The sequence below is a fragment of the Bombyx mori genome, chromosome 7 (genome assembly GCF_030269925.1).
Source record: "Bombyx mori chromosome 7, ASM3026992v2".
Classification (NCBI taxonomy): Eukaryota; Metazoa; Arthropoda; class Insecta; order Lepidoptera; family Bombycidae; genus Bombyx; species Bombyx mori.
Genome location: NC_085113.1, coordinates 1,027,069 through 1,051,348, shown reverse-complemented (window position 1 = coordinate 1,051,348; position 24,280 = coordinate 1,027,069). Strand labels below are relative to the sequence as shown.

The 24,280-nt window shown below is 43.0% G+C and overlaps 1 protein-coding gene across 2 annotated transcripts in view; it reads left to right on the top strand.

The window, feature by feature from the left end:
- The first annotated feature begins 19,683 nt into the window (after positions 1–19,683).
- LOC101747065 (mucin-2) overlaps positions 19,684–24,280 on the top strand; it is a 91,333-nt gene continuing 86,736 nt past the window's right edge. Inside the window, exons 1-2 of one of the 2 annotated variants that reach the window (XM_021353521.3) lie at positions 19,684–19,756; positions 21,058–21,187. The gene's annotated coding sequence lies outside the window, so the exon portion shown is untranslated. The remainder of the gene's footprint in view (positions 19,757–21,057; positions 21,188–24,280) is intronic. The other variant, XM_038012033.2, reaches the window with a different exon arrangement.

Sequence of the window (24,280 nt, the reverse complement as noted above, 5' to 3'; positions counted from 1 at the left end):
TATATATAAATGAATTGCTGTTCGTTAGTCTCGTTAAAACTCGAGAACGGCTGGACCGATTTGGCTAATCTAACTTTATTATTTTGTGCCAAAAACTGTTTTACTGCGTGGGTGGGTTACGGTAGGCTATCCGTGGTGGAACCCCTCTACTCTGACCAGGTTCTGACCCCGGACGGAGATCGGACGTCGGTGTAAGAGTGCAGGGGAGTCGTTTAGTGGGTGGGCCCTAAAATCCTTGGGCCCGCGATCTGCTCTCAACACCTGCAGATCGTTGAGTCTCACATACCCCGCGCGCCCCCTAGGCGCGGGGATCTCGTAGGAGGTTCGGACCTCGTCCAGAAAAAAAAAAAAGGCTGTCCGTGGTATGATGTCCATTAGCGACGAGAGCCGAGAACCGCACACCATCAGTTCGGTCGTAATTGTGTTCGTATGTTCTTTGCCTACCTTATAAATAAATAAAAAACTGAACTCTTTATTTGAATTGGGAATAACGTATCAAAACTAAAATTACTTTTACGGTTTATTTCCCGCCTTTATTTTTTACATCTCGATACATCGAATACTTTACAGTTTTGGTGGTCCCCGGTCACCGTTCTCGTCGAACCCGTCGCTTGCGACCAAGGGCTCGACGAGTGAATTAGCCCAAAGACACAACCCACTGAGTTTCTCGCCGGAACTTCTCAGTGGGTCGTTTTTTCCGATCCGGTGGTAGATTTATCGAAGCACTGCTCTTGCTAGAGCCAGTGTTAGCAACACACCCGGTTTGAGCCCCGTGAGCTCACCTACACATCAAGGAGAAGCTGAAATAGTCTCTCAAGACTATCAGCTTAGGTAGGAAAAAAATATGCGTAAATATATACATTATTTTGTTGACAAATATATTTTGTTGAGTTAGGAATACGATTTCACCATTAACACAATATCTGCTATAAATAAAAATCGATAAAAATATAATACAATCAGATTTATGCCGCATAATTAATTTCTATCTACACAGTGAATACAGCCATCAACGCTATCTGATTTTATTTTATTTTTAATTTAAGTAGCTATTTAAAAGATTATAGTACTTCAATTACATTCAGAGTAACGTCAGGAGAGGACGTCCTAAAGATTCTTGGATGGACTGTATGGAAGATGATATCCGAGAGAAGGGTGTGAATGGATAAGTGACGTATGATAGGCCTGAATGGGAAAAGAGGTAATGCTGCGGCCAAACACATATAGTGGGATAAGGAAAAGAAGAAGACGAACTTCAGGTTTCGATACAATTCTCCATTTAACAGCACCTAACTATTTGTTTTCGAACAAAATTCGTTCACACTTAGTCTACGTATGTGACTCTAGCATACTGAGAATACATCAGTGTGCTTAGTGCGAATTTTTTAACACAAATTTGTATGCAGTTGGAACAGAGCCCCTAGCGGCAAACGTTCCAACTGCATACAATTTTGTGTTAACTTTTACGCTATCGAGAACGTTTTTTTTTTTATTGCTTAGATGGGTGGACGAGCTCACAGTCCACCTGGTGTTAAGTGGCTACTGGAGCCCATAGACATTTAAAACGTAAATGCGCCACCCACCTTGAGACATAAGTTCTAAGGTCTCAATGTGAAGTACCTCGGCCTCATTCTAGACAGTCGTTGGACCTTCCGTGCTCACTTTCAGAATCTGGTCCCTCGTTTGTTGGGGGCGGCCGGCGCGTTAAGCCGGCTCCTTCCCAATGTTGGGGGGCCTGACCAGGTGACGCGCCGTCTCTATACAGGGGTGGTGCGATCAATGGCCCTATACGGAGCGCCCGTGTGGGGCCAGTCCCTGGCCGTGGGGGTAGCGAAGCTGCTGCAACGGCCGCAACGCACCATCGCGGTCAGGGTCATCCGTGGTTATCGCACCATCTCTTTCGAGGCGGCGTGTGTACTGGCTGGGACGCCACCTTGGGTCCTGGAGGCGGAGGCGCTCGCTGCTGACTATCAGTGGCGGGCTGACCTTCGTGTCCGGGGCGTGGCGCGTCCCAGCCCCAGTGTGGTCAGAGCACGGAGGGCCCAATCTCGGCGGTCCGTGCTGGAGTCATGGTCTAGACGGCTGGCCGATCCTTCGGCTGGTCGTAGGACCGTCGAAGCGATTCGCCCGGTTCTTGTGAACTGGGTGAATCGTGACAGAGGACGCCTCACTTTCCGGCTCACGCAGGTGCTCACTGGGCATGGTTGCTTCGGTGAGTTCCTGCACCGGATCGGAGCCGAGCCGACGGCAGAGTGCCACCATTGTGGTTGCGACTTGGACACGGCGGAGCACACGCTCGTCGCCTGCCCCGCATGGGAGGGGTGGCGCCGTGTCCTCGTCGCAAAAATAGGAAACGACTTGTCGCTGCCGAGTGTTGTGGCATCGATGCTCGGTGAGGACGAGTCGTGGAAGGCGATGCTCGACTTCTGCGAGTGCACCATCTCGCAGAAGGAGGCGGCGGGGCGCGTGAGAGACGCACAGGCCCGCCGCCGTCGAGCGGGGGCCAGGGAGGCGGATATCGCCCAAGCCCTGGCCCTCTAAGTGTTTCGGGTCCCCTCACATGTCGGCCTGGGGACCGGCGAAGGGGGCCTAAGAAGACGACGTGCAAGCTGCTCTGCACGCGTTTTATGCATGAGCATCCGGGTGATGGAAGGCCGGCTATCCTCAACCCACGCTGGTTCTGACCCAGCGGGGTATTCCGTAGGATAGACCATTCTAACCGGCGTCATCTAGGCGGGCTTCGGATAGCCTGCCGACCGAGAGGGCTCGTGGTCGTGGCGCCGACGACCGCCAGTCCGGCGTCCCGAGGGGGAGGGTGATGGGAGAGATGTGCTCCGCACTAAACGCTTCACTTTCCCCCCTTTGCCTTTTCATGAGTTTTATCTCATGCGAGGTTTGGACGTTGGTTGTTGAGAGACAGGAGGTTTTAGTCGGTTCGACTCCGACATGCCCCGCCCTCCATCCCCAGTGAAGGGCGGAAGTCCGGCGATTTCCTTCAATGTAGTTACAACGGCTGTCACACCCTTCAAACCGAAACGCATTACTGCTTCACGGCAGAAATAGGCGGTGCGGTGGTACCTACCCGTGCGGACTCACAAGAGATCCTACCACCAGTAAACGTTAAAAAGCTCGCACTAAGCTCACTGTACACGCCACATCTCACGTATATACCAAATGATCCGTGACCGAGCTTAGCGTTCAAACAAACGCGCCACGAACTCTTGATAAACAAAATACAATTTCACTTTTGTTATTACTAAGAAGATAATGGTGGGAACGGAACGATCTAGACTATCGCGTCCTGGCGATCATTGCACAACTTCACGATCTAATACGTGTGATGCCTTGTAGAGCTGACACATAGCTGCGACTTCTGGAGGTTCAATCTGGCTTGTGCTTCTCCGTCACCTGCAAAAGGAAGTAATTAACACTCTCCCCTTTAAAAATGGGGTTAATTGACGCATTGAGAGCTGATCGCGTTCCAGTGGCGGGGTAAGACAGCCAACGTAATTGAAATATTGGCTTTGGCGTTATCATGTCCACTTTGTTATTTACTAACCTAGGTGTATGTTAGATGACCCCCTGTCTTAGGTCCGGTCGCCGTCCTCGTCAAACCCGTCGCTTGCGACGAAGAGCTCGACGAGCGAATTAACCCATAGACACAGCCCACTGAGTTTCTCGCCGGATCTTCTCAGTGGGTCGCGTTTCCGATCTGGTGGTAGAATCTGCAAAGCACTGCCCTTGCTAGGCTCAACACTCCGGTTTGAGCCCCGTGAGCTCACCTACACACGTTAGGGTGAAGCTTTTTTTTTTTATTGCCTTAGTATGCAGACGAGCATACGGCCCACCTGATGGTGAGTGGTTACCGTCGCCCATGGACTTCAGCAATGCCAAGAGCAGAGCCAAGCCGCTGCCTACCAAAGCTGAAAGAGCCTCTCAAGGCTATCAGCATAGGTAGGGAAAAAGTCTTAGGAAAAGTCTTAGGAATCGACCATAAACACTCGTAAATATGCGTCTTATTTGAAAAAATCATACCGCCCCGGCATAAATCTCATAACAAAGGTACGCTTATAAAAAAAAATCTCATTTCACACTTAAAACACAAAAAAAAGTTAAAGTTTTTAAAATTGAATCGTTGGCTTGCGGTCACACTGTGCCAATCTGTGTTGCCAGACTGAAACATTTTACTCGTACAATAACTGTTATTATGAAAAAATTATATTAAAATTGCGTTAACTGTCCTTGCTGTTCAAAACCTAGATTCGTGACTATTTAGCTCGTATTTTAAACACCAAGTCCTATTTTGTAATTAAAATAATTCGCCAAGTGAATTTGCACTTTCAGGATAGTGATTTTCAAGATGTTTTTCGAAAGAGATACCCACGTCGCTCTGGCATATTAATGTGTTGGAGTAATCAGAAGATTCCAGGTTCGAATCCTGGCAGGGTCGCCATGTATTGGAGTGATGTAGGCAAAATAAAAGAGAATTGTTCAAGTCGACAATTCGTATAATACTGTCATAATTCAGTGTGTGCAGTTACAAATATAAGGTTAGGCGAGCTGCACACTACATTTATCTTTAACTAAATAATTAAAACATATTTTCTATTTGTTTCGATTTTTATTTGAAAAGTCAACGAATTCGTTGACTTCTCTAAGTTAATAAATAAGTAAACAAACACGACCGCCTTCAACGCGATGTCCATGGCTAATAACGTATCCTTGAACTATTGGACGTTGATTATAATATTTGCGTTAGTGCGATTTAGTGCGCCTGTCTTTTGTCAATCATTAATCATTTACTTAAGCATGTGAAGAAATTCCTATAAAAAAAACACTTGAAAATTATCACCGGTGAATTGCGTATCTACAATATTTCGTGCGTATACTATAATACTTATATCGTATCGTATCGTATAATAATAAATGTCGTGTCGAGATAGTGAGGACCCCAAAAGATATCCGATCCTGGATAAGTAGCTACAACTGCCGTCTGGTGTAGTGGTAAGTGACATGGTCACTACACAGGGGGGTCGCGGGTTCGAATCCCGCCAAGGGAAGATATTTGTATGATAAATATAAATGTCTTTTCCAGGGTTATGGATGTATATTAAATATATGTATGTGTATAACAAAAATCTTACATTTATTTCCGTTATCTGGTACCTGTAACACAAGTTCTTTACGAACTTATCATGGGACCAGTTAACGTGGCGTGATTGTTAGTAAATATTTATTTATTTATTTACTTAAGCATGTGAAGTAATTTCATATAAAAAAAACACTTGAAAATTACCGGTGAATTGCGTATCTACCATATTTCGATCGTATACATATATAATACTATATAATACATCGATATAATACTTATATCGTATCGTATCGTATAATAATAAATGTCGTATCGATATAGTGAGCACCCCAAACGATATCCGATCCTGGATAAGTAGCTACAACTGTATACTTTTTTATTTAAACTCCTTAATTTTGCCATGAAAACAAATAATCTTTGGATAAAATCACTTTGGATATCACAGGGAAGATTTTCCATCTAACGCTTGAAATCGCTCGATACACTAAAAATGTTGTCATTCGAAACTAGTATATCTGAAGAGTTATCTTTATAATGTCAGAGAGGCAGAGATGCGAATGTTGAGATGGATGTGTGGAGTGACAAGAATAGACAAGATAAGGAGTGAGTATATCAGAGGAAGTGTGAAAGTGGCCCCGGTAATTAACCAATTAAAGAGCGGACGGTTAGCGTGGTATGGACGTGTGATGCGTAGAGAGAAGACGCATGTGACTAGGAGATGTATGGAAATGGTAGTGCAAGGTAGAGGGGGAGAGGTCGACCAAAGAAGACATGGATGGAGTGTATGAATGATGATATGAGAGAGAGAGGAGTGAAGGTTGAGATGACAGCTGATAGAAGAGAATGGAAGAGAAAAAATTAGCTGTGCCGACCCCACCTAGAGGGATAGGGTAGAGAAAAAGATGAAGATGTAATAATGTAATATAATACACTATGATAATTTTACTTTTCGTTTATTAGGTACGTTCATTTATTTTACGGTAGGCAGCGGCTTGGCTGTGCCCATGACCCATCGCTGAGGTCCATGGGCGATGGTAACCACTCACCATCATTTGGGCCGTACGCTCGTCTGCCTCCTACAAGGGCAATAAATAATAAATTAAAAAAAATATTATACTTAAGCCGCAAGCCGCTCTCTTACACCGCGTATCTCTGCTCATACCATAAACATAGTCAGGATGAAGATATACCACGTAACGTGGTCCCATGAATCGATCAACGTACTTCCTGGTTGCGTGTACCAATAAACCACCATTGTTGGTAGTCGAACATAAACCAACACTATCTCCACATCGCACGTGTGGATGTGTGTCGACAGATGTTGTCTAGCTAGCTTTGTGATCTTAGCTCAGAGGCTCTCGGTATACATATGTTCGAGTATACATATTCGTTGATAGCGAAAACAATGTTGTTCTAAACAAGTCAATTTGTAATTGAGTCGTCTATTATCAAAGGTGGCAATCTGTGCATTTGAACAAAAAAAAATTATTGATATGTCAATTCAGATTGATTTGAATATAATCGTCTCCTTCAAAGAATACGGTTCAAAACCTGCATTAAATAAAGGTTAATAGTTAACCTGTTATTTATCTAAGATGTCGTTCCGAAGAGTTTTGTGACTGCCAATGGAATACAAAGTCAATAATTCGTTTTTCTGATTTACCAATCATTGTCCAAAAGTCAGATTGCCGGCTTTGATAATAGTCGACTCAATTATCCTCGGTAGTCTTTCGGTTCAATCACGGATCTTCATTGGCACTAGACGAATAGTGTGAAGGTATTCATCGGTAATCCATAAAAGTAGTTTTAAGTTCTTTTAAAACTAGGTGAAAGTATATTTTGGACTTTTGCAAGTACTTCACATAATTAAAACAATTTTTGACAGCACTTAATAATTGTATATATATATATGTAAGCTTGAGGGTAGACATTATCTTGTTGAACACCAAGTAAAACGATGTCACTTTTTTATTCCTGATTTAATCAACAATATGTTATTTTAACAATTCACTTTAACACTTGTCCAACTTTAACCAGTACGTACAACAGTCACTGAATCACACAACGTAACAAGGATATAGTAAGTGCACCAGGCAAGCGCAGTCCAACGAATGTTCATTTCATTTTTTTTTTTTTTTTTTTTCCTACCTAAGCTGATAGCCCTAGCGGCTATTTCAGCGTAGCCTTAACTTTAGTAGGTGAGCTCACGGGGCTCAAACCTGACGATGTTGCTAACACGAACCCTAGCAAGAGTCGTGCTTCGCAGAATCTACCACCGGATCGGAAACGCGACCCACTGAGAAGATCCGGCGAGAAACTCAGTGGGCTGTGTCTGAGAGTTAATTTACTCGTCGAGCCCTTCGTCGCAAGCGACGGGTTCGACGAGAACGGTGACCGGTGCTTGAAGTACCTAAAAGCACCGTTAGTGGATCAGGAGGATCCGAGATGACGTGTTTAGGGCGACGTCGACTGCTTTCCATTCTGTCCGCAGGATCGGGAATGTAGTTACCGGCGGCCACGATGAGAGGGTTCTCGTGTCGTGCCGCTTTATCGAAGTGGCGCATGGACGCCGACTGCAGATACTTACTGATGGACTCTAAGTCCAGGTCGTCATGGAGGTCGACGTTCCTGACGAACCACGGGGCTCCGACGGCTATCCTGCAAAAACGGGATTGAATAATTTGAAGGGATTTTAAGTGTATGCGGGCCGCGTGAGCGAACACTACACTTGCATAGGTCATGACGGGGCGTATGCAAGTTTTGTAGAGTGTCACCTTATTTCTAAGGGACATTTTACTTCGCCTACATATCATCGGGTAGATGTTCATTTCAAGGCACGTTCCGCCTTTTTATACTAGCCGGCGCAGCTGGCTTATGAGTCACTTCTGTTGCAGCTGTTGTTTACGAGTGGAACGACACGGCCGGCGCACCTGGCTTGTGTGAGTCACTCCTATTGCACGTGCTATATAACATAAATATCGTTAACGCCGTCATATATATATAACGCGGTAGGCAGCGGCTTGGCTCTGCCCCTGGTATTGCTGAAGTCCATGGGCGACGGTAACCACTCACCATCAGGTGGGCCGTATGCTCGTCTGCCTAAAAGGGCAATAAAAAAAAAAAGTGTGTGTGTCCGCTCCGACGCACGACTGGAGTTTACTGGATATAAAAAATTAAACGAAACAATACGAGAAATAGTTCTATATTACGACAACACGATACACTACAGATTATTAACAAATTAACGAGACACAAAACAAACGACTAACAAATATATGAAAATACAATAATGAGAGAAACGCGCGATCAGTACGAGGCTTTGTGGCGGACTGCCGGCGCAGCAGCCCGGCGTCACCTGCGATAACGCGGCCGCGCGTTGGCTCCTGATTGGCGCGCGCACGCATCACGCAATCAGGAGCCAATCAGGCGCATAACGCATTTCGTGTGACATGCTAGTACGATTTTGATTGGCGCGCGCACGCATCACGCGATCAGGAGCCAATCAGGCGCATAACGCATTTCGTGTGACATGCTAGTACGATTTTGGTCCCCATAATTTTCATACCCCGGGCCTATATATGTAAATCGATTCTAAAGGAGTAAACTCCAAAAATAAAAAAAAAATATATACAATACGTTATTTATAACTTATTGCTGTTCGTTAGTCTCGCTAAAACTCGAGAACGGCTGGACCGATTTGGCTAAATAACAATTTGTTTTTCCTTTGATGCGTCCCCCGTCGGACGGATTCCTTTTGTTTGTTTTAAGTTTATTTTATACAAAAGTTTAGGTCTTTTATTTATTGATTGAGGCACTACGAAGTCTGCCGGGTCAGCTAGTTTTTAATATTTTTTTTGTTGTAGACAAATAAGCAAATTGTCCTACATAACTGATTTGCCCGAATGTAATTGTTTGAGAGAATTTATTATTATTATTATATTATACAATACATAACCAGTTTTTGTAAAATCTTCTTCAAAAATACTCATGAGTATTAGTCTACATATTATTATATTCAGTTTTATTTGCCGATGTAAGCTAATACGTATTTTCTTTTGCATCTTATGAAGTTTACATTCGAATGTAACATTGTTGTCAAACCAATTTCAGTAAAAAAATCCTTTTTTATTGATAATTCCTAACTAAAGCAGTTCAAATGTTGAAATCTTTACAGACTTTACAGAATCTTTAGCGGTAGGCAGCGGTTTGGCTCTGCCCCTGGCATTGCTGAAGTCCATGGGCGACGGTAACCACTCACCATCAGGTGGGCCGTATGCTCGTCTGCCTACAAGGGCAATAAAAAAAAAAAAAAAAGACTGCACATATCAAATATGGGTTCGACATTATTGATGTTAAATAATTTCATCACTGCTTCGGATTGCATTAACATTATACAATGATATATGAAATGATCAGAATTATCATTGCCTAGCGAAAGTCCTGAGCCTGCGACCCCACGACAATGGGACAGTAACGAAGTGACAGCTAAACCCTTTTGTCGATGGTCTGCAATAGACATATTATTATAATGAACGACTTTCTCATATGGTTTCAGTTAAAGATTCTAGAAATCAAATAATAAATCTATTTCCTAAAATTATATGTATTAAATTATAACTAGAGGTCCCGCAGTAGTCGAAATTCGACTTTAATTAATTGGAATTGTAAGTTTGTACACTATTATGATTGTATTTTATACTTCTTTAATCACAAATTTCGCCAAGACTACACTATAAAAAATATTAACAAAGGCAAACAATATTTAATCTACTCTCAATTTGACAACAGACGTCAAGAACAAAAGTTTGACAATAAATAGAATGCATGCGTGTGTGCGTCAAATACATGGTGTGTAGTGTGTGTAATGTTTTCATTATTGATTTAATGTATCTTTTTTTTAAATATATTAGCATTATGCACTTCTTCTCTATATTCTCTATAAGTGTGGAAAATTTCATTCTCCTCCGTCCGCGCAATTTTTGTAAAAAGGGATACAAAGTTTTTGCTTCACGTATTAATATATAGATTTACGTAATTACTGGTGCTAGGACCTCTTGTGAGTACGCAAGAGGTACCAACACGTTGAAGGGTGGGGCAGCCGTTGTAACTATACTGAGACCTTAGAACTTACACCTCAAGGTGGGTGGCGCATCTACGTTGTAAATGTCTATGGGCTCCAGTAACCACTTAACACCAGGTGGGCTGTGAGCTCGTCTACCCAAATAAGTAATAAAAAAAATATATTGGCGTGTTATAAGAGACAGACGAACTTTTGAAGCTCTCAGATACCACGTGAGTCATGAGGTTAGACTGCCCCCATAGACACAACCTACTGAGTTTCTCGCCGGATCTTCTCAGTGGGTCGCGTTTCCGAACCGGTGGTAGATTCTGCGAAGCACTGCCCTTGCTAGGGCCAGGGTTAGCAACATTCCGGTTTGAGCCTGAAATAGCCTCTCAAGGCTATCAGCATAGGTAGAATTAAAAAAAGGGGCCTGTAGCACATAAAAACACTGAATGTATCTGTTAGGACGTGGGCAATTACGTTGTAGATGTCTATGGGCTCCAATAACCACTTAATACCAGACCAGGTAGGCTGTGAGGTCGTCCAGCCACTTAAGCAATAAAAAAAACTTCTTGTTTTCTCAAAACATTTATATTTATTTTGAGCTGGTTATACATCAATAACAATAATTATTTATACCTATGTAATAGTAATAATAAACACGTATAGATACAGATACTCACACATACACAATACAACATGCATGCGCGCACACGCACTCACACTCACACAAAAACACACACGCATTCACACACACACACACACACACACACACACACGCATAATGACCTTAAATGATAACACCTAATGATCTCTCAACACTAGTCCGCAGCATCTGTTCACGACTTAACCTAACCTAATCTATCTTAAGAAGAAGGGAGCCTGGAGATCAGTAATACAGGTCTTTGAACCTAGTAAAGACTTCAGCTCTTTCAAAGGCTTACAAAATTAATTATAAGGTTGATTTTCCATTTGCATTTGTACTATACCTTTAAGAGAGAAATAAATAAATAATAATAATAATTATTATTATTATTATAATTTAAACGTTTAACCTTGCGGTAATTATTCTGTCGAATTCTATATAATTTCATTTGCTTACAGTGAAATTTAAGATTATATGATACACGTCCACAATTATTCAATGAATCAAAGTAACGATAAAAACGCACATCACTCGTGTTTTGATCCTGATGAATATGATAAACGAATCACTCACTAACCATAAGCGAGGCTTAGTAGGGCAGTAACTTATCTCGACTACATTATAACCATAATTACAGAAATAGCTTCCGAAAATCAATAGTTAGTCAACCTTGACATAAATACTTGTGGCCTTACGCTTATTACCTATATAATGATATAGAGTGGTTTTGGCATATGATTGTACAAGTACCCTGCAATAAATATAGCACATCGACCTGACGGACTGGGAGCAAATTTCACAATCAATGCAAAAAAAATCTAATATATAAAATTCTCGTGTCACAATGTTCGTTCCCATACTCCTCCGAAACCGCTTGACCGATTCTCATGAAATTTTTTATGCATATTCAGTAAGCCTGAGAATCGGCTACTATCTATTTTTCATACCCCTTAGTGATTAGGGTTGTCCACACCTAACTTTTTTTTTTTTATTTGGATTTTTTTTTTTTGTTATAATGAGTCGTGGTTGAATGAGGTTTTGTTATTTTTATTATATATTCCCTCATCGTTCACAGCACTACATACCTCTTTCACTCATGTACCACAGCCGCGTATAGACCCCCGGGGCCTGAATTTCACCCTGAGGACATAAGACGGGCCCTGAATCACGACAGCCGCCCAGCTCTGCTGGTCGGGGACCTCAACGCGAAGCACGTCGCGTGGGGCTCCCGACTTAACTCAGCAGTGGGCAGGCGGCTGTTAGAAGATGCCGATAGGGGCGACTACTCCGTGGTCGGCCCCGACGAACCCACACACGTCCCGACCGCCGCGCGCTATCAGCCCGATGTGCTGGACGTGTGTGTGCACAAGGGGCTACGGTGCCCCGTAACCATCGAGGCACTGTACGACCTGGGTACCCCACACCTCCCTATCCTGGTGACACTGGGAATGGGGCTCACCCGGGTTGCGACCTCGCCCCTACGACCGAAGGTCGACTGGGAGCTCTTTAAGAGACGACTAGTCGACCTTCCCGTGATTCAGGACCCCAACACCCCTGATGGGGTCGACGATGCGGCAACCCGCCTTGTTGACTCCATCAGGGGAGCGATCGACCAGGCGACGACTCTTGTGCCCAGCGGCGGGCCCAGAGGTATACTCCCGGCCCATCTGAAGGCGATTATTCGCCGGAAGAGGGGCCTGAGGAGGCTCTGGGCGACAACTCGTTGTCCCAGGATAAAGCGCGAGCTTAATGAACTGGAAGCGGAGCTGGCGACAAAGATTAGCACCTTCCGGGGCTATGCCTGGCAGGAGAGGATCGAGGAGGCCCGCGAGGACCCCTCCTCAGTATCCCTTCACCGGCTTTGTCGCCAGCTCTCAAATCGGCCTGCCCCGACTTGTCCACTCGTGGACGAGAGGGGCAACCGATGCTTCTCGGCTCAGGCCCGCGCCGATATCCTGGCCGAAATGCTGGAGCGGCAGTTCGCTCCTAATGACTCTGCGCCCTCAGAGGCCGCATTCCACCAATCGGTGGAAGAGAGCGTAGCAAGCCTACTCTCCTCCCCGGTGCCACCGTTGGGAGATGGTGATCTCATCACTCCCAGCGAATTGCGCCTCATCATCTAGCGGATGAAGAGGCGCAAGGCGCCGGGCGAGGACGGTATTCCCTCCCTCGCTTTTTTCCACTTCCCTGAAACGGTCGTGTCATATATGACACGGCTGTTCAACTCCATTCTGTCCACAGGACACTTCCCGGGAATTTGGAAATTGGGCAAGGTTATCGCCTTGCCCAAACCCGGCAAGGACAGGAGAAATCCCTCCAGTTACCGTCCGATCACGCTGCTGTCGCACGTGGGCAAGTTGTTCGAGCGGCTGCTGCTGAGAAGGATGTCGCCGCACATCCTTCTCAGACCCGAGCAATTCGGGTTTCGTAGCGGTCACTCGACAACGCTGCAATTGGTCCGCGTCATGCATCACTTGGCGGATCGGACCAACGCGCGCCAGTACACGGCCGCAGTCTTTCTCGACATCGAGAAGGCCTTCGACCGTGTCTGGCATGCGGGACTGATCCACAAGCTGTTGCAGAACACGGACCTCCAGCACGCCTACGTGCGACTGCTGGGGTCGTACCTGGAGGGAAGATCCTTCCTTGTCGCGGTCGAGGGCGCCAAGTCGTCGGTGCGCCCAGTCACGGCCGGAGTTCCGCAGGGGAGCGTCCTGGCACCATTCCTCTACGCTCTCTATACCAACGATATTCCCACGCTCGAGGGCAACCTCGAAGCCTGGGAAGCCGACGTGAAGTTGGCGCTGTTTGCCGACGACAGCGCCTACTTCGCGTCATCCAACTTCCCCTCTGCGGCCATTTCGAGGATGCAGAGGTTATTGGACTTACTGCCCCAGTGGCTGGACCGATGGAGGGTCGCGGTCAACGTGGGGAAGACCGCGGCTATCCTCTTCGGTCCGGTCCGCACAAGAGTCGTCCCGGGACAGCTCAGTCTCCGTGGCGCTAATGTCGAGTTTAGATCCAGCGTCCGGTACTTGGGGGTCGATATCGACCGGAGTTTGAGGATGACCGCCCACGCCAATAAGGCGTTGGCGGCCGCTCGCTACGCGAGATTCCTCCTCCGACCGGTGTTGGCCTCCAGGTTGCCGGTCAGGACTAAGCTCGGCATTTATAAGACGTATGTCCGTTCCCGTATCACGTACGCAGCTGCGGCCTGGTATCACCTCATCCCGCAAGTCACGCGGGTGAAGTTACAGGCCCAGCAGAATCTGGCTCTTCGCACGATAGTCGGAGCAGGGCGTTACGTCAGTAATGCCGTAATCGCCCGGGATCTGGATGTGGAGTCGCTCGAGGAGTTCATCCGGAGACTAGCTCGTAATCTTTACGAGCGGGCTGACGGTGGACCCCACGAGCATCTCCACAATTTAGCTCCCTTGCACGCTAGACCACCTGATGGTCTGGCGCTACCAAGGGAGCTACTGGAACCCCCGGCTATGGTAAGATAGTCGGCTTAATCGGAGTGATATGGGAGTGCTCATAATGAGTGCCCCCATGGGACTGAGCTGTCCACACTCGTCACTTCCCCCCACATTGTTGGGGTGCCCCCCTATGGGGACCCATTTTCCACCCCCGAGGGTGGACCACTCCCCCTTTTGGGGAGTGTCTTAAGTCGGTCCCTCCCCGCAACGGTCTTCCCCTTCTGGGGAGCCCCTAGCGGGTGAGCGCCAAACCAGTGCCGCGGCTCCTCCTCTGGTTTGTAGAGGTGGGGCCGCGGCATGGGGCCGGTGGCGGGCCCCACGGTGCTGACTGTTGTCCCGCTTTGTATATATTGTAAATAGTAGTAGTTAATAGTAGTTTAGTTTTAGTTAGTTACAGTTAGTAGTTAGGGAAAAAAAAAAATAAAAAAAAATTTAGCTTTAGGAAGCAGAGGACAGCAGCCGGCGCCGGGGAGACTCCTCCACGGGCATCACTCCACCCAGGAAAACAAGCCCATCGTATTATATTTAAGTATTTATTTATTTTGTCGATGTAGTGCCCCGAGACGCGCATAACGAGCAGCCCCCCCCTAGTATAACATCTTGCATCCACATCACCCCTGCCCTGTGTGGCAGGGAGCTTCGTCCCGGGCAGTGGGGTTTGCCCCGAGGCCCGTTCCGTGCCCCCGTAAGGGGGTACGACGACCCTTCTTCCTTCATGTACCGCATCCTTACACGCTTACAATAAGTTAGTTTTTTTTTCTACACTACAAAATTCCTTAGAAATCTTATATATGGCAAAACAATGTTTACCGGGTCAGCTAGTATATTTATAATAGTTAATTTTCGACATAGAACGAACAAACTTTGGTCATATATGTCATCCACACAATATCTATTAAGAGCTGTAAAAATGATTACGTTATTTACAATTTAATAAAGTCTCTAAACATTTGCTGACGAAAGTTCGATTTGTAATATTCTCTGGCCAGGGCTAAGTTTTGACAGCCTACGTCATCTCTCTCTGAATACGCATATCACAGTCAAGGTATTTTTGTTCTACCAAATAAATTCCACTGGTGGTAAGGCTTTCTGTACCCTGAGAAAGACAATTACCACCTTGTCTATATTTGACGCAATATTCATATTACGATTGATGAGACTCCAACTTTTTTTTCCTTTGCCATTACGCGCCGGATATTCTTACACCAATTGATTTGAAGGGATTCTTTAAGCAATTCCAGAGAGATAGATGAGGCGACTGCGGTCAAAACTGCAAGCTAGCCAACGCCTGACTGACAGAGTTGTCAACTAATGTCACCCTGCTTGGTCGGTGGTAATTCAGGCCTAGGCGGTCCAGCTATTATGCGAGATGCCTCGCGAGACCAGAACCAGACTGCCATCTACTGCCATCCATATACCATCAACTGGTTAATCTGTAATATCAACACTGCGCGAACTAAATCGCTATGGTCACCCCGACCTTTCCAGAAAAGCTTCTTTCTACTGCTACTACTTCTTTGCCGAAAATGAACGTTAGCTCTTTTCCTAGTGTGGTCTCCAGAGTAGCAGTTCGATCCGGAGAGAAGCAGCTTAGAAGCAGAGCAGGTTGCGATCGTATGCTTCGTTGATTCTTCGGGGTAACCGCAACGGTGATACCCCATCGTTGTCTGCTTTCTTGCTGTGCAGGTAATGAAAGGAACAGCAACGATCCGTGAGCATCTGTGTCAGCCGAAATATGGCATGCCTTCCTCTCCAGATCCCCCTCATGTCACAAAGTGTCATTAACGTATTGATGTTCATGAGCTCCAATTACCACTTGATTTCTATGTTGATGATACTCATTCATTTTAGACTGGTGGTAGAGACCTCTTGTGAGTCTGCACGGGTAGGTACCACCACCCCGCCTATTTCTGCCGTGAAGCAGTAATACGTTTCGGTTTGAAGGATGGGGCAGCCGTTGTAACTACCTAGGCGGCACTGAAAATTTCGGGAATTAACGAAGTGACACAACATTACTATTTAAAAATGTATTTATTGCTTTTCGAAGTATTCTCCGCGAAATTTGACACATTTTTCCATACGATGGAACCAATCATTGAAGCAACCATTTCATTCGGAAGTTGGGGTCTCCAAAATGGCCGTTTTGTAGGCGTCCACAGCTTCTTCAGGTGATGAAAATCTCTGTCCACGCAATTTATTCTTTATTTTAGGGAAAGTATAGAAATCATTAGGGCTTAGGTCGGGGCTGTACGGCGGATGGTCTAATAATTCTATGTTTTCTTGCTCTAAAAACTCTTTTGTTATGTGCGCGGTGTGAGAACTCGCATTGTCGTGATGGAGGATGATGCGGCGGTTGCAGTTCTCTTTACGGAGTTCAGAAACGACCTGTGGCAAACAAATGCTAGCATACCATTCTGCATTAACCGTTCTTTGTCCCTCAAGAGGAATAGTCGTAACATGGCCGGTTTTGGAGACAAACGTGGCCACCATTTTTTTGCAACACTCCGTGAACGAACAACTTTTATTGGCTTTAACTCATTTTCGAACACCCAAACTCGTGACTGGTTTTTTGTTTCGGGTTCGTACACGTATATCCAGGATTCGTCACCTGATACAATGTTGTATACAGCATTTGAGGATCCTGCGTGGAATCTTTCGAAAGTTCTGACGTACCAAGTAACGCGAGCCGCTTTTTTCTCTTCACAGAGCGTATGCGGTATCCATCGGGAAAACAACTTTTTTACACCTAATTGTTCATGCAAGATTATTTGTATTTGACTCATGCCAATGTCTAAAGTTGCCTGAATTTCGCGGTATGTCACATGTCGATCTTCCTCAATCAGCTTACGCACAGCATCAACGTTTTCTTGGGTGACTGCAGTTTTTGGACGACCTTGACGGGGATCATCACTGAGCTTGACACGTCCACGTTGAAACTCAGCAAACCAGCGATAAATTGTGGTTTTGGATGGGGCTTCATCACCAAATGCAAAAATCATCCGGTCAACACACTGTTTTTGTGTTAAATCACTTCGAAAGTCATAATAAATGATCGCTCTTGAATTTTCTCGAGTCAATTCCATTTTCTCAACGACTAAACAAGTTTGACAAAACCTCGTGACAAGACCGAGAATCTTTTTTTAAATAAATAAATGGTATTCGATTTTTAAAACCAAGGAGTTTTCAATTAAAAAGATTTTAATATGACAGGAACAGTGGAAATATTCCATTTCCGATACTTTTAGTGCAGCCCTCGTATACTGAGACCTTAGAACTTATATCTCAAGGTGGGTGGCGCATTTACGTTGTAGATGTCTACGGGTTCCAGTAATCACTAACACCAGGTGGGCTGTGAGCTCGTCCACCCATCTAAGCAATAAATTAAAAAATCCCAAATTCTCTGAGACGTTCAAGCTTCCTGCTCACATGTAAAAACTATAATCCTTTTTTGTCTATTTCGCTGTTGAGTAAAAATGAATTGTTGAAATGAAATCTTGAAGTATTTAATTTGTTACTTAAATAACAGTTATGAATGTAATAAAAATTATTTTGTATTCTTTTGACTCTTCTAGGATCGAACTCTAATATACAGGGTGATTGTGTATTTATTTTTATTTATTTATAACTTCATATACTAGAAAGTATAAAGGCGGAATTAATGCCATAGGCATTCTCTAACAGTCTACCTTAGGGGAGTGCAGAGATCAACCTTGGTAGGTGTAGGGTGAAGGTGATATTTCTTAAACATATGTGTATATGTAACATAAATAACATTTATAGATACAAATACTCCTACTTAAATAAATACATATATATACATATACATATCATAAATATATACATATATAAACAAATATTATCAATTAGATGACTATATTTATCTGGTTGCTTATTTACTAATTTTTTTATATAGATACTGAAGTTGTGAATTGTATTGAAATTATTATGACATTTCTTTCAATTTCAAATTTAGTTACAAATCGAACATACATACAAACATGCGAAAGAATAAACGTGATTTTTTGTGAGCTTTTAAACTTATCTACCTTAAAGCTTAAATTTTCGTTGGAGACCACAAAACTTCAACCCAAAGTTGATTTTAACTTCTGTAGATGAATATTTGGTGGTGGTGGTAGAACGTCTTGTGACTCCGCACGGGTAGGTACCATCACTCTGCCTATTTCTGCCGTGAAGCAGTAATGAGTTTCGGTTTGAAGGGTGAGGTAGCCGTTGTACTGTTAAAAACGAGACTTTACAACTCATGTCTCAAGGTAGGTGGCGGCATTTACGTTGAAAATGTCTATGGGCTCCGGTAACCACTTATCATCAGGTGGTTCGTGAGCTCTTCCACCCCTCTAAGCAATAAAAAAAACATACCATTATCAGTTCACATTAGTTAGTACCACAAGCACCGGTCACCGTCCTCGTCGAACCCGTCGCTTGCGACGAAGGGCTCGACGAGCGAATTAACCCACAGACACAGCCCACTGAGTTTCTCGCCGGCTCTTCTCAGTGGGTCGCGTTTCCGATCCGGTGGTAGATTCTGCGAAGCACTGCTCTTGCTAGGGTCAGTGTTAGCATCACTCCGGTTTAAGCCCCGTGAGCTCACCTACACGTTAGGGTGAAGCTGAAATAGCCTCTCAAGGCTATCAGAATGGGCAGGAATTCGGATTGTCGATAATCCCATTCTTACGGATCGTTTGGAGCCTCTGGGTCTGCGGAGGGACTTCGGCTCCCTCTGTATTCTGTACCGTATGTTCCATGGGGAGTGCTCTGAGGAATTGTTCGAGATGATACCGACATCTCGCTTTTACCATCGCACCGCCCGCCACCGGAGTAGAGTTCATCCATACTACCTGGAGCCACTACGTTCATCCACAGTGCGTTTCCAGAGATCTTTTTTGCCACGTACCATCCGGCTATGGAATGAGCTCCCCTCCACGGTGTTTCCCGAGCGCTATGACATGTCCTCCTTCAAACGAGGCTTGTGGAGAGTATTAAACGGTAGGCAGCGGCTTGGCTCTGCCCCTGGCATTGCTGACGTCCATGAGCGACGGTAACCACTCACCATCAGGTGGGCCGTATGCTCGTCTGCCTATACGGCAATAAAAAAAAAAAAGAAGAAAAAAATGTTAGTAAGAACAAAGTTAAAAACCTAACGTGATATTGCAATGTGTTACTGTTATTATTATGGACAACACTGACGAAAGACCATGTCTAAGCTTTTTGCTTGCTCGTTTGAAACAATAACTAATAAACAAATATTAAGTATCGTAAAGCTCTAGCAATAAAAGCACACCCTATACAGTCGCGACTGAATTTAAAAGTGTAAAAGTTTGAGCGTGCGGTGATAGTCGAGTCTCCCCTCCTGCGGCAGGTCGGACGGTGACCATCCGCTGCCATCACCAGTCGTCGTCGGCGCAGCGATCGTCCGCGCGCATCCACAGTTCGCACGTACCATCTACATTTATTAACGGGTAACCTTTTTTATTCACTTTCAGAATGCTTTACTTCACAAACATTTTTAACGAGCTTAAAGAGTTTTAAACAAAGATATTATGTAGTATAAAGCCATGAGTATTTAAAAAGGAAAATATTAACCAACAAATTTTATAAAAACATTTTTTTAAATAATAACATTAAATAAAAGTTGCGAATAGTACAATTATTATAGCATTTTTTTATTACTTCATTGCAGTGATTAAAAAATAAAGATTGAATAAATAAATAAATAAATAAATAAAAACAATTTATAATAAAATTTACAGTAATTTATTGTATGAATTATTTGTGTGTGTTTTTCGATTAATTGTTAGAAAATTCATTCTAAATAACAAAAAAAAATTTTTTTTGCGTGGGCGCTACTTTTAATTGATGATTCTAGTAATTTTATACAAACACTTGTAAGATTTGTTTATGCATACATGTAATTTCTGTTTAGGTACATAAAATCGATTAAAATCGTTTTAATTTTAGTATTTCTAATCAATATAGTCAAATTTTATAATCATATAATATCGTTTTAAATGTATAATTAAACAATTTTTCTTTTTAATGAACTTTACTATATGTCGATTTCATAAAAATAAAATCATACACGCACATCTATATAAACAAACAAATCTATTAATATTTGATTAGAACTCCTCTGATCTTGCGCCATGACCGACTTTATACAACCTCATTCTAATCGCAGAATTCAAATCTAAAGAGCACAATGCTTCATCTAATTCACAACGTACACAATTTTCAAATATATAAACATATTTTTTCATGATATTGTCCAAGAAACTGCTAATTACATGAATACATTGTGCAATATACGTGCGAACATCGTGTCGCGCGTTCGTACTCTTGTTTTTTTGACGTTATACAACGCGGGTACTTGTGGGTGGCTGTCAGAATGACGGAGCGCAGTTGTACCACGATTTTGAACATAAAAAACAATTCCAGTTATGTGTTTCGTGAAAAAAAATGCACAAATTCAATTCTATTTACTGATTTTCTAACAAAATTCTTACTCATACTTTCATAACCTTGTTAACGCTTAAGGGATGAAATTTGGTAGAAGCGCGTAGAATTGCTTGCGAGTCGTTTCAAGAAATTTGCGTTTTGTTATTATCTAGCAAAAGTCAGAGTGAAGGGATGCATTTTGCCCAAAACTATTTGTAAACGCACAAATCTCGCAGTTTCAACAGTAACACGCAATCAAAATTACATATCTTGAATATAAATTATCACACACGATTGAACCAACCAAAATATTTGTCTATTTCAGAGATTTTTTTTTTGTTTTCGTTGTTTTGTTTCTCAAGCATTTTGAAAGTGTTTAAATAAGTGATTAAAAGATTATTTTCTTGTGACAAGTGACATAACGAAGGCTTCGCCGTGGGAACGAACTGATCTGGGTGAGAGATTATAATTTAATTGTTATATTCATTGTTTACTTTGCTATGTTCACGGAATGCACGTAATTGGACATGTAGAAGAATGGCCGACTTGTGAGTTTGGTATGCAAAAAAGCACTCTGTGAATTCTTTTTTAGGGCACGTATTGGAGGTATTTTATATGCATATACAGACGAAATCGCCTGACGTTACACAAAGAAACACGGATGACCTGAGACACAAAAAAACCTCAATCCTTTTAGGATAGTGCTTGCATCAGCTCTTAAGCTGAAGCCATGATTAATTCGCGGCAGAAATAGTTATGAACGAGCTTCATTCAAGCCGTATGGCTGACAATGTGTTCCAAAGACAGAGTTCATGAGGTGTATTCACCTGTGTTCTAAAACACTTTGTGGACTTTTAGCTACTAGTAGATTTTTTACTGTCTGAAAATTATATTTCTATCTTGATTTGAAGTGATTTTACAGCACGGGTTAGGTTTTTCATAGTGTTGACATATCATAATATTATTTTAGTGTTTCAAATGTGTATTGAAATAAGACAAACGTTACGAAGGGAGATACGCTTCGAGTCATGCTTACGTGAAGAAGGACACGTCATAGGAGCTATTCTATGTTATAAGTTTCTTCAAATGAGGTTTACGGAGATTTTGTATATTTTTTATTGCTTTGATGGGTGGACGAGCTCACAGCCCACCTGGTGTTAAGTGGTTACTGGAGCCCATAGACATCTACAACGTAAATACGCCACCCACCTTGAGATATAAGTTCTAAGGTCTCAAGTATAGTTACAACACTTACAGTAGAAAAAAAAAAACTATCTTGATTTGTATTAAAATGTGCATACTAATTAGAGTTTAGTTAAAAGCAGACACGACCCACTAAGTTCCTCGCCGGATATTCTCAGTGAGTCGCGATGCCGATCCGATGGTAAATTCAGTAACGTACTACTTCCTTATGGTAGATTCTAATAGTATCTCAGGCCCATGGGCTCACCTGCACATTCGGGCAAGAATAGCCCACAACGCTACTGGTTATTAGGTAGGCAAAAAAACAATAAACAAAAAAAATTAAAGACATGAAATAAATTCATTAAATGTGAATTACCTCATTAAGCAAGTCAGGTTTACGCTTATTTATTTATTTATTTATTTATTTACCGCAGCTTATGAAGATTGAAATGTAAACGAGAAACTTGAGCTTCTTTTTTTTTATTGCTTAGATGGGCGGACGAGCTCACAGCTCATCTGGTGTTAAGTGGTCACTGAATCCCATAGATATCTACAACGTTAATGCGCCACCCACCTTGAGATATAAGTTCTAAGGTCTCAAGTATAGTTACAACGGCTGCCCCACCCTTCAAACCTAAGCGCATTACTGCTTCACGGCAGAAATAGGCAGGGTGGTGGTACCTAACCGTGCGAACTCACAAGAGGTCCTACCACCAGTAAAAGTGAGTTCGTCTCCGGAGCCTCAATGGTGTAGCGGTTGTACCATTCATAGCGGAACAGCTGACGCAATGGGTCTACCTACAGCCAACCATCAGTAAGATGAAGTTCAAGATTTGGCGGTGGTTAACCCAAAATTCATACCAATTTACTATAAACTAGCGACCTGCCTTCGCGTCACAACTGTAATTTATTATCGATCTTAATGAATATTCTTTTATACTTGACGTCTTCAGCTCTAACACTAGGAGCAGGCTTAGGGACCCCGGTAACCGTACTCGTCGAACTCGACGTGCAACCTAACCCATGCATCAACCCGCTGAGTTTCTTGCCGGATCTTCTCAGCAGGTCGCGATTCCGATCCGGTAGTAGATTCGTTCGCGAAGCAATTGCTCTTAAGTTGCTAGGTCTCCTTCGGAGGCGCTCAGGGCAGTTTTTAGCAAATCCCACCCCTCCTGGCTGAGCCTTTGCTCGCTCACCTGTCCTGGTGAAACTGGAAAGGCCTCCGGGCCACCAGTAATCTTCCAATCATAAAAAAAAATATTTTATACAAATCTGGTCCTGACAGTAAAAAACACAATAAAAGCAGAATGTAATCTAACCTTTGCTCTTCCTATATGAATGGTTCACTATTTTGACAATAATGGCTTACACGTAAAAGATATATGCCGACGCGGGCCTTTTTATAGGACTATTTAAGATAAACGTTTCCATTTTACATTATATACGTGTAGCTCCAACGGATTTTGTAGCGCACGCCAGAATACTTGTAGTCAGAATACTCGCAGATAGCAAATTTTCACCTATTTACTTGACACTTATCTTTATATTTTGAGTAATTCACACTATATCTTTATAAATTATAACCTATATGTTATTGTGATGTGTAAACTATATTACTGTAAAGTTTCATCAAAGTTAACCTGTCGTTTTTGCGTGAAACAAACATACATCCATACATACAAACTTTCACATTTATTTTAGCAGTATTTAACAGACCTTACCTGAGTCTTCTGTGACCATGATAACTATAGTTCTAGAAAGGCCAGAAGTTGTGTACGGAAATAAATAAACACGACATAAAATTGTAACAGTAGTCTTAATCAACATTCTGTATGTTAAAAACATTGTTAAGAAAACATGTAAACACACGCTTTGACATTTAAGTGTACCCTTGAGGAAGCTGTACCGGTTGAGGAGCTAAGCATTCTCCGATGTAGTTGAACTATAATTATATGGCTTGTTTACTAGTAGCTTCTGTGGGCTTAAATATGCTCATATATCTATTTTTTATATATAAAAATGAATTGCTGTTCGTTAGTCTCGCTAAAACTCGAGAACGGCTGGACCGATTTGGCTAATTTTGGTCTTGAATTATTTGTGGAAGTCCAGAGATGGTTTAAAAGGTGAAACAAAATGAAAATGCTCGGAATTATATAAAAACAAACAATTTTGTTTTTCCTTTGATGTGTCAGACTGATTCCTTTTGTTTGTTTTAAATTTATTTTATACAAAAGTTTAGGTGTTTTATTTATCTAGTGAGGCACTACGAAGTCTCCCTGGTCAGCTAGTTAGCTCATAAAATAAACGACATATTAATTTAAAATAATCCATAAATCCCAGATTATCTCGTACGAGTAAATGTA